Source organism: Sapajus apella, unplaced genomic scaffold (genome assembly GCF_009761245.1).
Source record: "Sapajus apella isolate SASKATOON/1434 unplaced genomic scaffold, GSC_monkey_1.0 scaffold74, whole genome shotgun sequence".
Taxonomy (NCBI): Eukaryota; Metazoa; Chordata; class Mammalia; order Primates; family Cebidae; genus Sapajus; species Sapajus apella.
The window spans coordinates 8,889,227-8,906,451 of NW_022437014.1; positions in this window are offsets into that span (position 1 = coordinate 8,889,227).

Consider the following 17,225-nt stretch of genomic DNA (forward strand, 5'->3'; position numbering starts at 1 on the left):
AGTGAGCTGAGTACTATCTCCTGAAGATGATGTATCTGTCCTGTAGTCTCATTTTTTCTGTTTTTCTTTATTTGCCATTGAGTATTGGTTAGATTTTCTTGCATTTACATTAATGCCTCTGATGGCTTGTAAAACACAAAGAATCAGCTGATTCATCTGGAAAACAGCTTCATGTTCCCTACACACTGTGGATTCAGCATAAATGCAATTTAATCCTATTACCTCCCAGACAAAGTCAGCCTTTCAGTTCTTTCTAGAAGGGAGGACAAGAACAATATGAATGTGTTTCAGTAGTTTCAGAATAGTTAGGAGCAAGAATGTTACAAGCCATGGAATATACAAAACCTTTGCCAGCCAGTATGTTTGATAGATGATAAATGTGTTTGTAAAATAAATCCACACTTAGGCAGGGACCCTTTATTCACAGCTGCAAAGCTTAAAGAGGATATCCTGCCGGGGTATCATTCACAAACACAACAACACATAAATAAATACCAGGGTGGTTTCTGATCGATTCTGTCATAACCAAAAAGTCGCTTTTTAGAGGAAAAAATGCCACCCTGAGAGTTTCATTGCTTCAAGAATGACCTTAGCTTTGTTATTTATGGACTAGAATGGATGATATGGCCTTTTCCTCAATATGCAACGTTACTGAGCTGGAAATCAAAAGGAGCAAAGATGGTGGGGAGGAATTGTTTGTTTTGTGTTGTGATAGAACAGCATGAGGATCCCAACTGCTAAAACAGCTGTATCATAAATAACCCACGTAGAACAGATGCAGCGTGGGTGTGTGTGGTGAGGGAAGGGGTTCAGTGGGGGCTGCAGAATGAGTTTGTGAATGAAATGGTTAGCCACACAAGTCCTATAAATACTGAAAGATACCTAAGATTGCTGGCATGTATTTTTATTAAAATTCTGAGTTGGAAAGTTAGATTCAAGACTTGATGATGGTGGAATGGCCAGTATTTATGAATTTGGTATTTTAGTGAAACTGCATTCCATTATACACAGTCCTCTAAGTCAGAAACCTGAACAAGGAATCCTCTCTTTCTCTTGCATCCTGCCCCTCTCCCCGATTTCAGTCAGTCATCAGGCCCATCAGCTCTACCTCCTAGATATTTCTTGAGTTTAGCCCCACCTCTTAATCCTCATGGCCAGATCCCATGGTTCAGGTTATAGAATACATTTTTGACTGAGATTCCACTCCATTTCCATAGCCCTTCTGTCCCCAGTCCAACACATCTTCCATGCTGCTCAAGAGATCAAATGCTTGCTCAGTGTATCTGTCTCAGTGTTCCTCATCTCTCCATGCATGATAAAATTCTACATCCCTGTGTACAACATGTAAAGTCCAACACAATCAGCCTACTTGTATCTTCTCAATTATTGCAACTTCCCACAGGCACATCTATGAACAGAGTACTTGGATTTCCTTGAAAAAAAAAATCATGCCTTTTTGTCTGTCCCCTGCATTTTTGCATGGTGTTCCCCTAGCTTTGAATGCCCTGTTTGCTGTCACTGCAGCCTTCTCTGGCCTGTCAAACTCCTACTCATTCTTCCCAACTTGGTTCTAAAATCTCTTCTAGTCCTCTATGAAGCATTTCTTGATCACCCCTGCAGAGCTGGGGAAGTGTAATGAATGTTTACCAACTTTGCCATTCAGCACCTGCACAACCTTCTTGGGGACACAGTTTTACTTCAATGGCGCCCCTTTCGTATTCTCAGTCCATCTGCTTCCTGTGAGGCTTTCATCCCTGGACCTGAGGGAGCGGAACATGTAACTAGGTTGAACCAATCTGTGCAGTCCATTCTCTTGGCCACAGCCATTGTTCAGCTGTGGACCTGGGATTGAAAGTGGGCCAATGACAGCCAAAAGAAATTCGACTTGGGAACTGGTGTTTGAGCTGCTGGGGAAGCAGATTTTCTTTTTGTTGGACTGAGGTTTATGAAGATGTAGCCTGAATTTGCTAGAAATACTTTTGTGAAGTCATGGATTGGAGCTTATCCACAGGAAGAACTGCTAGAAAGAAGAGCCCAGAGACGTTGTGACTGATCCAAGCATCTTCAACAGATAAGATCAAACATGGACTTTTCAGTTGTATAAGCCCATAAAATACCTTTTCCCTCCCCTGGTTTACTTATATCAGGTGGGATTGAGCTGTTTTTGTTACTTGAAACCCAAAGAATTCCAGCTTTAACTAATTTTTTTCCTCTGCTTCAGAGCACCTTTTATATTCTTATATTTTGTTCTTGCCCTACTGTTGACTGATATCTGGTGTTTGGGTAAGGTGGAGAATCTAGGGCTTTCTTGTCTAAAGGAGGCATGGACATCAACTACAAGGGTCATCCCTCAATGCTAATGATTGGACATATTATGTATGTGGCATAGAATTTGTATGCCTGGGGGAGGAAGGGGAAAAATGGAGAAGCCAAAAGTAGAAGGAAATAGGGCAAGGAGAGAGGTGGTTTCCATACTAAATGGAGAAGGATGGGATTATCTCTGGGTCTTTACCTCTATTCAGATACAAAGAAAAGGAAGGACTGAATTGAGAAGCGGGGAGATTGGCGATTCTTAACTAAACCTCTCAGTGAGGACCAGGGAAGATGTTAGCTTCCTATTTATATTTGTAAGGAATATGGAAGCAGGAGTTGGACAAACCAAGACTTGACCTGCCTTAGTCATGATTTCCATAGATATTTGTCATGGCATAGATATTTCCACAACTTCAACAAGGAGAGTCCTTGATTAGAGCTTGAGAGTGAAACCAAGGCAATACAGTGTCCTAAGGCGGCAACCTCGATACTAGGGATTGATTTAATAGGTCAGTTTGCAAGCAGCTTAGTGATCATGCTAAACAAAGCCCTCATGGCAAAACTGGATTTACTTCAGACACCTCCAGAAGCTCTGATTGATAAAGTCTTCCTACGTCTCAAACTAAGCTCAGGTTTTTCTTATTTGGAAAATATCACTTTGAATGTATCCTCAACAGATCATATGGTGGATGCTGGAATAGCACATTCAGAGGAAGTATGTTATTTCAAAATTCCCTTGGATTAAAGAAGAGGCCAAAGACTATTTGATTTTTGTGCTCAAATATCAATGACTGCTTCTTATTCTGGAAGGGAGAGGTACAATAGTCAACAATACAGACTACATAATAGCTAGTCAAGCACACACATGGAACCTAGAAACACTTTTAATCCACTATTTCAAATGCCTAATCCCAGTGCTATATTCTGTCTCCTTCCAAGTCTTCACGGTTGTGAAAATTGGAAAATTCAATTTGTCTCTGACCTCTGCTCATGCCTCTGGGGTTTAGTGTTAAATATTATAGTTGGGAAACATCATGTGGTCACTCTCAAGGAAAATGGAGACTTTTTTGGACTCTCTACCTCTGTTTTTTTTTTTTTTCCTGCCTTACAGATCCTCAGTGCTGTCGTATTTTATTTTCCCTTTTCTCCTGGCCCCTTCCTGTCTAATTTTGTGTCTAGCCTTAGCGGAGGGTTGTCTGTCATCATATGATTTGCTGGGGGTGGGAGTTGGTATAAGGTAGGGGCTTTGGGTCCTAAATGCCGAGGAGGGATGGAACATATTTTCTTTGAAAATAATCTTAGAAGAATTAAGTAATTGGATTGCAAATATTAGTTTTCTGCTAGCACTCCCCCTTGCTATTATATACATTAAAAGAGATTCTGTCTCCATGGTAGGTATCCTTGGTAGGTATCAGGCTCCAAGAACAAGTGTAGGAAAGACCTATTGCACGAGAAAAGGAACTATATGGAGAAGAGGATGCCTATACCCCTAACACCCAGGGCAGGAGACACTGAGATATTCTTTTAGCCTTTTGCTTGGTCACATGGCAATTGCCCTGTGCCATCGCTTTTTTTAAATTGGAATTTCTAAACTAAGACATCAGACACTGAGTGGATTATATTTTCTTGGCTGTCAGTAGGAAAAGGAGTCATGGTCTCAGCAGGGATGGTGACATTGCCTTAATTTTCTACCATCTCAAAACAGATGGAACCCTGGCTCAAGTCTGGTTTTGGCTCTGCTAAACAGTTATTACATGGAAGTTGAATATTTAAATACATTCTATTTATGCCATCATGTTTTAATTACCTGTTTACTTGTTTATCTTTTCCCGTTAGACTGTTGGTCCCTGAGTCTGCCTTTTCACCTTTATCCCCACTGCCTAGCACATAGCCTCACAGCCTGGTACATCATTGGTGCTCATATCTGTTGACTATGAGGGTGAAAAGCCCCATGGCAGAGAAAATCCAAAATGTTTATTTGACATGTTGAGAAGGTGGGCAGGAATATTTTCTTGCTTTTCTCATGTGTGGGACATTTTTACTGACAAACTCTGTTTTTAAGGACGCAATGATAAAAATAAATATAAAGAGGTTGAATAAGCTGGAAAAAATAGTCACTGTTGACAGTGTTTTTCAAAATGTGGCCTGAAGGCCACTGACTTCCTCCCGTCAGCATGCTTATGGTCCACATTGCGATTTTTTCTTTTTCACTCTGTGTCCTGTGTTCCCTAATCTACAATTTCCAAAGTTTAATTTATTCTTGCTTCAAATCAAGGAAACCATGTGGGGTTTTTACTCTCCATTTTTAAAGGAAGAAATTGAGGCCAAAGAAATGTAGCGACTTGCCCTATCATGCCCTAGGAATCCCTGGACTGAGATCTGACTGTTTTTCAACCCCTTTTTAAGCATCCTGTTTGTGATTGGGCTGGGCGTCCCTTCCTGAGCCATTTTGTAACAGATTGGAAGAAAGGTCAGCAAGGATGAAGCGGAGATATATGGGTTTGTTTTATGAAAAACAAATGTAACTCAAGGATTTTTTGGTATGTATTTTACTAATATGATCTTCAAAAATACCCAGCAGGATCAACTAACATTTATAGTACAAACACGAAATGGCTCATCCTCAGAGATACCAGCTGTTTGTAAATTGTACCCAGAAAATAAAAGTATAAGATGCATATTTCTTTATAGAAACATATAATTTGTTTTTCATCTTTTTAGTCTCTTCTGGATAGGCTATAGAATTATTTTGCTTGGCAAATTATGGAATAATTGCTTGGCAAGCTTACGAAAAGAGAAGTTAAAGTAGAAAAGGATTAGTTCCTAGACACAAGAATTTTGCTCTAAATCACAGTGGAGTTGAGCTTGATATTTTAAAGAATTAGCCATGACGAAAATGTGGTGTTGTTCCATCTGTTAAATGGTTGCTAAAAATATGATAATATCTGGGGAAGAGTTTCCTTTATCTCTCCTCTCTCTTCTCCCCTCCCATTTCTTTCCTATCTTCTCTTTCTAAAATTTCTTTTCAAGTACACTCCATATATTAAGAAAAAACAGCTTTGAGGGTGTTTGCTTGGAGTAACATCTTGTCCTTGATCCCACTTGGAGATCCCACTTGTGTGTGGCTCTGGGTGGTTAGGCTGCATGATGCCTTTCAGGTTGTACTAAGGCACTCATGCTTAAAATATGGAACAACATCCAGAGTTCCATATTTTATTTTATTTTTTTTCTTCCAGCTTTTATTTTAGGCTCCAGGGGTACATGTGCAATTTTGTTACATGGACAAATTGCATGTCACTAGGGTTTGCTGTATAAATTATTTGTCGCCCGGGTAGTAAGCATACTACCTGATAGTTTTCTGACTCTTACCCTCCTCCCACCCTACACTCTCAAACAGGCCCCAGTGTCTATTGCTGCTTTCTTTTTTTTTTTTTTCCTTTTTTTAATTGCATTTTAGGTTTTGGGGTACATGTGAAGAACATGCAAGATTGTTGCATAGGTACACACATGGCAGTGTGATTTGCTGCCTTCCTCCCCTTCACCTGTATCTGGCATTTCTCCCCATGCTATCTCTCCCCAACTCCCCACCCCGCACTGTCCCTCCCTATTGTTGCTTTCTTTGTGTTCATGTATATTCAATGTTTAGCTCTCACTTATAAGTGAGAACATGTAATATTTGCTTTTCTGTTCCTACATTAGTTCACTTCGGATAATGGCCTTCACCTGCATCCATGTTGTGGCAAAGGATATGATTTTATTCTTTTTTATGCCTGCCTTTGTACCACAGCTGCATATGGTGCATATGTACCACAGTTTCTTTATCCACTCCACCTTTGGTGGGCATCTAGGTTGATTCCATGTCTTTCCTGTTGTAAACAGTGCTGTGACAAATATATGTGTGCATTTGTCTTTATGAGAGAGTGATTTATATTTCTTTGGGCATATAACCAGTAATAGGATTGTTGGGTCAAATGGTAGATCTGTTTTAAGTTGTTTGAGAAATCTCCAAACTGCTTTCCACAGTGACTGAACTAATTTACATTCCCACCAGCAGTGTCTAAGTGTTCCTTTTTTCTGACCTCCAGAGCCCCATATTTTATACCTTCAGTGTCTTGGTAGAGTTCAGGGGTATGGAGTGTCTTTTGGCTGGAGATGGGATGGTGATGAAGGTGATAAATATTTCACTAATAATATCAACTGGAGGTGAAATTTTAAATTTTCAGTTAGCATATTTTTTGGAAGTTGCTTGCTTAGATTTACTTTTTTTAGAGAACTTTTGAAGTGGATGCATAATATTTTACATGTTTATTTGGCACATGTGAATGTTTGTTACATGCATAGAATGTATAATGATTGAGTCAGGGTATTTGGGGTATCCATCCATTTGAGTATTTATCGTTTTTATGTGTTGGTATCATTTCAAGTCCTCTCTTTTAGTTACTTTGAAATATACAAAGTATTCTTGCTAAGTTTACTTACTCATTAACCAGATTCTCTTCATTCCCCACCTTCCACTCACCCACTCTTCTCAATCTCTGGCAGGCATCATCCTATTTTCTATCTCCACCAGATCAACTGTTGTAGCTCTTGCATATAGTGAGGACATGTAATATTTGTCTTTCTGTGCCTGGCTTATTTCACTTAACATAATGGAACTTCCAGTTCCATCCATGTTGCTGTTAATAACAGGATTTTATCCTTTTTACAGCCAAATAATATTCCATTGTGTACCTATATCACATTTTCTTTATCCATAGTCTGTTGATTCAATGAGAATTAAAAAAAAAAAAGTTTTAGTAACTTAAGAAAGGAGGACCTAAACTGAAGGACCTAACAGTTTCATTCTTTTCTGCTAGCTTTATGTTTTCCTGGACCAGAGTTGCAATAAAATGAATATACAGTTGACCTTCTTCCATGGGTATCTGGAGGAAAACAAAGGAATCATAAAAGAGTTTTTCTATTCTTACATGAAAAGTACTATAATACTACAAAGTGCTGCCCTGTTTTATGGAGGGAACCATGAAGTAGTCGTCTTTATGATGAGGTTTCTTGGAATTTTTTAATGCAAGAGGATCTGAGGATGCAGATTGGATGTAAGTTATTAAACATCAAGACCATGGCAATAAAGATGCCACTGTTCTTTTGATAATGCACAGACCTTTGTACTTCTGTGTGTGGGCTTTCCTTTGAGAAGATAAATATGTTTTTAAAACTTTGACAAATGAAGTGTGTTTTGACTGTGAGTTAAGGCAAAAAAGAATGATGGCATAAAATCAGTAATGTGCCCAGTGATTGATTCCACACTCATATTGAGAATAAACCCATCTTAAAATGTTTCTTTTAAAAAAGTTTTTCCATATAATATATTCAAAGTTTTACATGTCAATATTTTTTTATTTTACTTCTAATAAATTTTCTCTTGTAAGACATTTTTCGTTAACTGCTATTTCATGGAATAATGTTTAAAAAGGGATTTGCTACATATGTATGAGATTTAAATATTTTGAAATTTTCCCATCTTTTTTTCTTCTTGAAAGTCAAAACACCTCTGAAGATCAAAGGAATCTCTTTTTCCGATTATCAAGGAGTAGAATTTGGGATTTTGTCTCAGGAGAAGTACACTTAGAAAATGTAGAAAGAAAAACAACAAAAGTCCCAGCTGGAGTGAGAAAAATCAATCCCTCACAGACGTTTTTGTCTGTGGCCAATTGGTGACTTTCCAACAGGGTCTGTCTTTTGAAATCTGGTTTCCTCTTTCCCAAATTAAACCTCAGTTGTGTCTTAAAAAGAAAATCCTCCACCGTTCTGTCTACCATGACTCTCTATAAACTTTCCTTCATGAAGGAAAGGGAGAGCATTTTGAGAGTCTTGGAATAGTCAACATGGTGATTTCACAGTTGAGTTCACATTCTCTGCATTCTCCCCCATAATTGTTCCTTTACCTAAAACAAATTCCATATTGAAACCTCAATAGCATCAGAAATCTTTCTTAAAAACAAGGAGTTTAAGTAACTGTTCATTGTAACACAATACAACATTCACAGACTGTTCACAAGTGGCTTTTAAAATTTGTTTTTCATTTTTTTAACATTAAAAAAAATGCTTTTTAGAGACAGGTTCCCACCATGTTGCCCAGGCTAGTTTTGAACTCCTGAGTTCAAGCAACCCTTCTGCCTTAGCCTTTCAAACTGCTGGGATTACAGACATGAGGCACCATTCCTGACACAAGTGGCTTTTAAGTTGCATAATATTAACCACACTGGCGATCTATAGTAATCCCAGCTACTCGGGAGGCTGAGGGAGGAACATTGCTTGAACCCAGGAGGCTGAGGTTGCAGTGAGGCAAGATCATGACATTGCACTCCGGCCTGGGTGACAAGAATGAAACTCTGTCTCCAAAAAAAATCAGTATTTAACATTTATAGTAAAATAATCAGCTATAAGGAAGAGCTGAAATTTTAAAAAAAGTTATTTTATGATCGTTTGCCTTGTACTCAGAAGCTCTTCACTGAAGTAGAGTTGTGCTGTGTGTCTTGAATAAAGCAACAAACAATTGTGTGCAAATGACTTTTTTTTTCTGGTCATGGACTTTTTGAGTTATTCGACACCACAATGGTGGACAGTGGACGTCAAGAGAAAAGCCCACTCTTGCACTCCAAATTATGATACAGCCTCCCTCAAATTCACGAATAGCCATTTGGTGGTATTGATTGTGATAGTGGCATTTGGTTTCTTAATGAATCAACTTTTTCCAGAAAAGTATTTTAATAAGAAATTTTGCCTAATGTGATGATGACACTGATGAAATTACAAGAGACTTGTATTTATTTATTTTTAGATTTCTGTTATGAAAAATGTCAATGGATACAAAGTGAACAGAATAGTATAATGACACTTATGTATCCATCATCCAATTTCAGCCATTATCAGTATCTTGCCATTCTCACTTCATCTATAATTTTACTCACTCCCCACACTTTCTACTTGATATACCTATGTAACTCACATCCCAATCATGATATAAAATATTTCCATCTCTTCAGAAAATTCCTTCATGTTTCTTCCCATGTAATAATTCTGCCCATCCCCCTCTCCCAAGAGGCAGCCGCCATTCCCATATCTCTTACCTGAGATTTGTGTTGCCTATGTCAAAATGTCATGTAAATGGAATGACAGAATATATAACCTTTTGTGTCCAGCTTTTTCCACTTACAGTATGTCTGTGAGATTCATCTGTGTGGTTGTGTGTATTGGTAGATTGTTCATTTTTATTGGCAAGTAGAAGTCTGTTATAAAAATAGATCATAATTTGTTCACTCACTCAACTACTAATTGGTATTTGGATTATTTCCAGTTTGGGTCCATGAGCATTCTTGTATAAGCCTTTGTGTGAAGACATGTTTTCAAATTTTCTTGGGTAACTGTGTAGGAGTAGAATTTCTGGGTCAGAGGGTAGAGGTATTTTAAGTTTATAAGAAGCTGCCCACCTTGTTTCAATTTCTGCCAACCATGTATGAGAGTTCCGGTTGTTCTTCATCCTGGCCAACATTTGCTGTGGTCAGTCTTTTTAATTTTAGCTATTCTAGTGGCTGTGTAGTGGGTATCTTGTCATCTTATTTTGCACTTCTGTGATGACTAACAATGTCAAGCATTTTTAAATGTGATTATTGTCCACTTAACTTTTTTTTGTGAGGTGTCTGCTCAAGAGACACTTATTTTTCAGGATCTGCTGAAGTAACCTCCTGTCCTAGGCACTGTTTCTTTGGTTATGCCAATGCACAGGGTAAGAAGTGCATTTTTCAGTATAGGGTGCATAGGAAAGCTCTGCGGGGTCACAGATTGCCTCTGTGCTTTGTTATAGATTTCTCCTCCATTTGTGGCACCTCTTTAAGCTCTCTGGTATGGCTCATTTCCTACTACTTGCTTTCTGGACTTCTCCCTTGGCTGGGATTGTGATTCCCTTTGCCTTTGCTCTGTCTGTTTAGGGCAAGGTTCACTGGGAAGAAGCCATTACCAAGGCCCTTTTGCTTTGTGGTTTTAACTCATAATGTGTCAGCATCTACAAAGCTCCACTGAGAACTTAGGATCCCTTTGTAATCCAGAGTTATGAGAACTAAAAATATCTCAAATAACTCTATTTTGAAACATTGAAATTGAGTCAAGAAGTAATATATTTTGGGACTGCCAAGCGACACCAACATTCTTCATAGGAACTTAAGAGCATTTGGAGAGGGGCTGTGATTTATATCTAAATCACTGTGCTTATGTGATAAGTTAAATAAGATTCCTTAAACTCTATGGTAAAAGACAAGAATGTTTTAAAATTTCCAATCTGTTGCAGACCAATAGTTTTAGAAATAAAAGCGTTATAGCAATGTTGACTTGCTAGAAAGGTTTCTATACACACACTTTCAGCTTCTCCACAAAGACAGCTGATGGTTTGTAGACTGGCACCAGCCTGTGGCTCACTGAGCAGTATTCATTCAGAGCACTGCATCTGGAGCCAGACTGCGTATATTTGAATCCTGGCTTCATCATTGTTGGCTGGGTGGTCCCTTTTTTCTTCTCCCTCATCATTCAGCTTGAAAGCTGGGTGGTCGTAAGGGAGCTTTTTGGTTCCTTCATTTGTAAAATGGAGACAATGATGATGATAACGATGCTGCTGCACTGAATTGTGATGAAGACGAAATGAGATAATACACGGAAAGCGGTTACAAGAGTGCCTGGCGTATAGTAAGTGCCATGCTAAAGTTAGCTGCTATTATCACTGCCCTAGCCTAAATCCCAGGAGACTTTCAGTTACAGCTAACAGAAACCCAGTTCAAGTTACTTAAACAAAAGGAATTTACTGGGTAGTTATAACCAGGAGCGTATATGATGCGATCTAAATCTGAGACTCTTTTTCCTTCTGTGTTGGCTGTGTTCTCACATGGGCTTTCCCTGTAGATGTTGAGGTGGCTGTCAGTACTTCAGCTTACATCTTACCAGTTCACAACCCAGTGAAATGAGGGTCCCACCTCTTACCTTCCCAAAGTTGTAGCTGTTAATTTCATTGCCTTGGCTTGGTTCTTGTCATGAGCCCACCAAAATCATAACAACTAAAAATTCAGCAGAGGTACTCCTCTGAAGAAAAGTGTAGTAGTGCTGTTACCAGAGTAAGAGAGAATAATTGTTTCTGTCAAATGATTGGGGAAATAGGTTAGAATCTACTGGCCTTTTAGAATACATGATGGTTTTGATCCATGTTGGAGCTCTTAAGAAAAGATGTCCCAGAAGAAGGGAATACCATTTCTTTACTGGTAGAAACTTCTGGCCTATGTGGTAGAAGAATGGGAGGACAACTTAATGAAAACCAGGATTTGGGTCTTCTAAAATGTGATCTTCTTATCAGCAGGATATGGTGCTTTGGAAGCTGTCTTGTCTTGTGCTGGTATAGCAGAATACCCGAGACTGGGTAACATAGAAAGAACAGAAATTTATATTCTTACTATTCTGGAGGCTGGGACATTCAAGATCAAGGTGTCAGCATCTGGTGAGGGCTTTCTTGCTGTGTCCTCTGGAGAGGAGGAATGCTGTATCCTCACATGGCAGAAGGAAGAGAGAGAGAGCGAGCGAGAACAAGAGTGAGTGCAAGAGAAACCGCTTCCCCTTTATCAAGCCCTTTAAAACAGCATTAATTTAAACATGTCCCATCGGGCTTCACCTCCCGACACTGTTGCCTTGTAGATTGTTTCCAGTTTCTGACATGTGAATTTATGAGAGACACATTCTCTTATAAATATATTAGCAGATGTATTTAACAAAAATGACAATAAAATTAGCCAACATGAAGCAGAAAAGTTGAACCTCTCACCAGTAAGAAACTTAAATAGATTAAATGTGGAAAATCTGAGTCCAGTGGCCTTAGAGGGACACCTGCAATGTGAGGGAAAAGAGGGCATGGATGTTTTGCTCAAACCAAATGAGAAAGTGAGTGGGTGCCCCTTCCATTGCATCATTTGTTGGGATATTCTGTGCTGCGAACTCTATAGGTTCTTTCAATGATGTGATGGAGGAAATGAATGGGGTTGTGAATGTTCTCATGTGTGCCCTTAGTGCTTGCCAGGTTGTGAGAGGTTGGGAAGAAATTGGTTGATACAGGGTATGGAAACTTAGTTTATTTCTCTGCAAGCAGTTAGCTAGGTCATGGAAACTTGTTGGAAAGATGGGACTTTTTGAGCTGCTTTCTTAGATCAGAGGGTTTTTTGAATTAAAGGGGTTCTCAGATACCTAATTTACTGGATCCCAGAGACTCATGAGACCATACTTCCTTACTGAGGAGTGAAGATATCTGAACACAATTCATCTTGAAACTGCAGAGGAAAAAAACCCAACACAAAGTGATATGGTTAAGGGAGTGTAGGTATTCACAAGGGAGTGTAGGTATTCACATTCACATCACGGGTAACTGGATACTTCACTCATTTTTAATGACTGAACAACTCTCTGAGCTCCCCAGAATCACAAGATTTGGAGAATTGCATGGGTATTTAATAGAGGCAAAGCCCCTTTTGCAGATCAGTTTCACAAATTTTGATTCATGTGAATCCTACTTTAAATTTTTGTAGCTGTCTATTGGAGCTCTATTATAACCTCAGAATTATCAAGCATTCCTTTACAAGATACCTTACTTTAAAGAAGTGCTTAATTGAATTCCAATTCTGTCCACCAAGATGAAAAGTATCTTCAGAGTTTTGGAGATGAGTTTGCAAATTTCAAATAATCTGGAAATGTGGCTAAATTTTAGGAAGTGTTTGCATCAATCTGGCTTTGTGGTGCAAACTGACAGTTATGAATTTGAATCTTCACTGCTACAGTAGCATTAGAAATGTGTAATCCCAGCACTTTGGTAGGCTGAGGTGGTTGGATTGTGTGAGTCCAGGAGTTTGAGACCAGTCTGGGCAACATGGTGAAACCCCATGTCTACAAAAAATACAAAAAGAAAAAAGATTGGTTGGGGATGGTGGCGGGCATCTGCAGTCCCATCTACTTGGGAGGCTGTGGTGGGAGGATCATCTGAGCCCTGGAGGTCGAGGCTGTGATGAGCTTTAATAGCGCCAGTGCTCTCCAGCACAGGTGAAAGAATGAGACCCTGTCTCAAGCAAAACAAAATAAAAAACTGAAAAAATCCAAAAACAACCCTGGTGTTGAAATTGAGCTGGGCCCACATTGAAAATATTGAGTGATTTTCAAGCATGATTTAAGACCTTTTGCATATCAAAGTTTGATCCAGAGAACCAGTTTCATAGGCATAATTCAGCTTGTCAGAAATGTAGAATCTTGAGCTAACCTCTCCTCCCCCCGACCTACAGATTCAGAATTTGCATTTTAGCAAGATTTCCAAGTAATTCCACTGCACGTTAAGGTTTGAGAAACGTTGGTGTACGCTTTTCTTCCCTTTCACCATCAAACACCCAAGATGATGATGAAAACTAGATTTTTCTGTTCTACCTGAGACTTTTGTTCTGAGTTTTTCGTAATCTCCAGGAGATTCCACTGAATGGTCTGATTTCACTATTCAAACTAGAATCTCTAGTTAGTCTCTTAAATGGGGTTCTTATTCATTTGATTAAAATCATTAATGGTTAGTCCAATATCCCTATGTGCTTTTATCTAGGTAATATTGATAGAACTGATTTTATGTTACCACCAAGATTACATGGTTTCAGATAGTTAACAAGTCAAGTCATATTTTACTAGTATTATCAACAGAAACTCATGTGACTCCCTTCTGTCACACACACACACACACACACACACACACACACACACACACACATTCATGGATTTCTGACATGACAGATATCAATAGAAAAAAATTGGACTGTTTTGGCCACCATGAAACTTCTTTGATCATAGCTGTTCAGATACATGTATTATCTTTGCTCATAGATTCTATGAGAAGTAAAAACGTTTTGTGAAGTTCCCAATGACTAGAGATAACTTGAGAAACAAATGATTAAAGATTCTGTAGAGCACAAGTTCTAGAGATTCTTAGCTGGAAGGGAAGAAATTTCACTCAATGTGTGTGTGTCAGGAACAACTTTGCTGAGATCTGAGATTCGTGTGGAAAAACAGGGAACTGAGCTGGCTACTGGGAAGGACATTTCAGACAGAGGAACCACGAGTAGAAACTCAGAGGAGGATAGGCATGGTGACTGTTCCTGGATGGAATCAAAAGCACTCTAGTTTTGCGTCTACACTTATTTACTTAGTTTATATAAAGAATAAACTAAGTAGATGTGAGGTTTAAGGCTTAGACAGAAAATTTAGGCTATAGTTTGGAGAGTATTAATAAGATGAGGAGTCTGGACTTCATTATTTGGGCAACTAGAAACTGGAAGTTTTGGGGAACAACATGACCAGGCCTCTGACTTTGGAAGATATATCTGGCAAAAGGACTTTGGAGGGATGGGAGGTGGGAAGAAATGGAGGAAGAAAGACATGGGGAGATTGCAGAGGCAGTGGCAGTGGGACTGGACAAGAGGGAACGGAGGAGAGGTTCACCAAGGATTTGGACTATTATGATGGTAGTAGGAATAAAAAGAAGGGGGAGAAGGTGAAACATGTAGGGGAGGTTGGGTCTATAGAACTCGATAATCTCTTGGGTCTTTAAGGCTAAGGATTGTGAGATGATACCTCTCACCTTCCTATTCATCAAAATTACCTCTCGATGAATGGGAAAACAGTGACACCTTTAAAAGAAACTGGGAAATTTTGGTTGGATACAGTGGCTCACACCTGTAATCTCAGCACGTTGGGAGACAGAAGTGGGAGGCTCACTTGAGCCCATGTGTTTGAGACCAGCCTGGGGAACATAGCAAGACCCCGTCTCTACTACAACTTAAAAAAAAAATTAGCCAGGTGTGGTGGTGCATGCCTCTGGTCCCAGCTACTTAGGAGGGTGGGACAGGAGGATCGCGTCAGTCTGCGAGTTCAAGGCTGCAGTGAACTATGATCACACTATTGAACTCCAGCCTGAGTGACAGAGTGAGACCCTGTCTCTTAAAAAAAAAAAGTAAAATCAGGGAAGACTTTTTAGTTTGAGGTAATATCATTACTTAGAAAATGATGGGTGTAAATGTTAGTTGCCAGATAAAAATGTGAGTCTAGGGCCAAGGAGTTATATACTCAAAATACAATAACTGAAGCCACAGCAGGGGAGGAACTCATCTAAGGAGGAAGTGTTAGGGAATAGAAATGGAACAATGGTGAAAGTTAAGGGCCATCTACATTTAGGGCTTAATGGAGGAGAAAGAATCTTCAAGGTAATCAGAGACCAGAAAGGTGGGAAGAGAATGAAGCCCTGCTATTTTCTCTTCCCTCCCCTCCCCTCCCCCCCTCCCTCTTTCCTTCCCCTCTCTCCCTTCCTCCCTCCCTCCCTCCCTCCCTTTCTTCCTTCCTCCCTCCCTCCCTCCCTTCCTTCCTTCCTTCTTTCCTGTCACTGTTTCTGCCCAGGCTGGAGTGAAATGGCATGACCTTGGCTCACTGCAACCTCTGTCCCTGGGTTCAAGTGATTCTCCTGCCTCAGGCCTTTGAGTAGCTGGGATTACAGGCATGGGCCACCACACCCAACTAATTTTGTATTTTTAGTAGAAATGGATGGGGTTTCACCATGTTGGCCAGGCTGGTCTTGAACTGCTGACTTCAGGTGATCCCCCCCATCTCAACGTCCCAAAGTGCTGGGATTACAGGCATGAGCCACCACACCTGGCCGTCACTGCTATTTTCAAAAGTCAGACAGAACCTTTCCAGGTGAAGCAGGTAAAGAATGGTGTAGCAAAACTGAGAAGAATTGAGCATGAGGAAAGGCTGTCAGAGAAAAAGGCAGGTAAGTGGCTCCCAGTGACCATGAAGGGAAACGGTTTCAGAAGAACAGTAAGAACTGATGCCAGAACACAAAGCTTCACGCAGTAAGTGAGTAGTTATGCACTGCTTAAGGATGTTTTGGTCAATGACTGCATATGTGACAACGCTCTCTTAAATTAGGATGGAGCAGAAAAATTCCTATCCTGTAGTAATGAAGCCAACATAATGTCATAGTACCATGCATTTCTCATGTGTATGTAGTGATGTAAACAAATCTACTAGCTGCCAGTTTTATAAAAGTATAGCACATACAATACTTTTATATACAATGTGTATGCTACATCATACTTGATAATGAATGACTGGGTTTCTGGCTTATGTATTTACTGTACCACATTTTCTGTCATTATTTGAGAGTGTACTCCTTCTACTTATGCAAAAAAAAAAAAAAGGGGGGGTTTTGTAGGACAGCCTCAGGCAGGTCCTTTAGGAGGTATTTCAGAAGAAGGTATTGTTATCACAGGAGATGACAGCTCTGTGCGAGTTATTGCCCCTGAAGACCTTCCAGTGGGAGGAGAGGTGGAGATGAAAGACAGTGATACTGATGATCCTGCCCCTGTGTAGGCCTAGGCTAATGTATTTTTCTTAATTTTTAACGAAAAAGTTTAAAAAGTAAAAAAAGATAATAAAAAATAGAAAAAAACTTGTAGAATAAGGACATAAAGAAAAAAAGTTTGTACCGCTGTACAGTATGTTTATGTTTTAAGCTAAGTGTTATTACACAATAGTCAGAAAGTTAAAAAAGTTAAAAAGTTTATAAAGTAAAAATGTTATAGTAAGCAAAGGTTAATTTGTTATTGAAGAAAGTATTTGTTTGTAAATTTAGTGCAGCCTAAGTGTGCAGCGTTTATCATCTACAGTCATGTCCTAGACCTTCCTGTTCACTCACCACTCACTCACTGACTCACCCAGAGCAACCTCCAGCCCTGCAGCTCCATTCATGGTACCTGCCCTAGACAGATGTACTATTAAAAAAAAACCTTTTCTATTGTATCTTAAGTGTA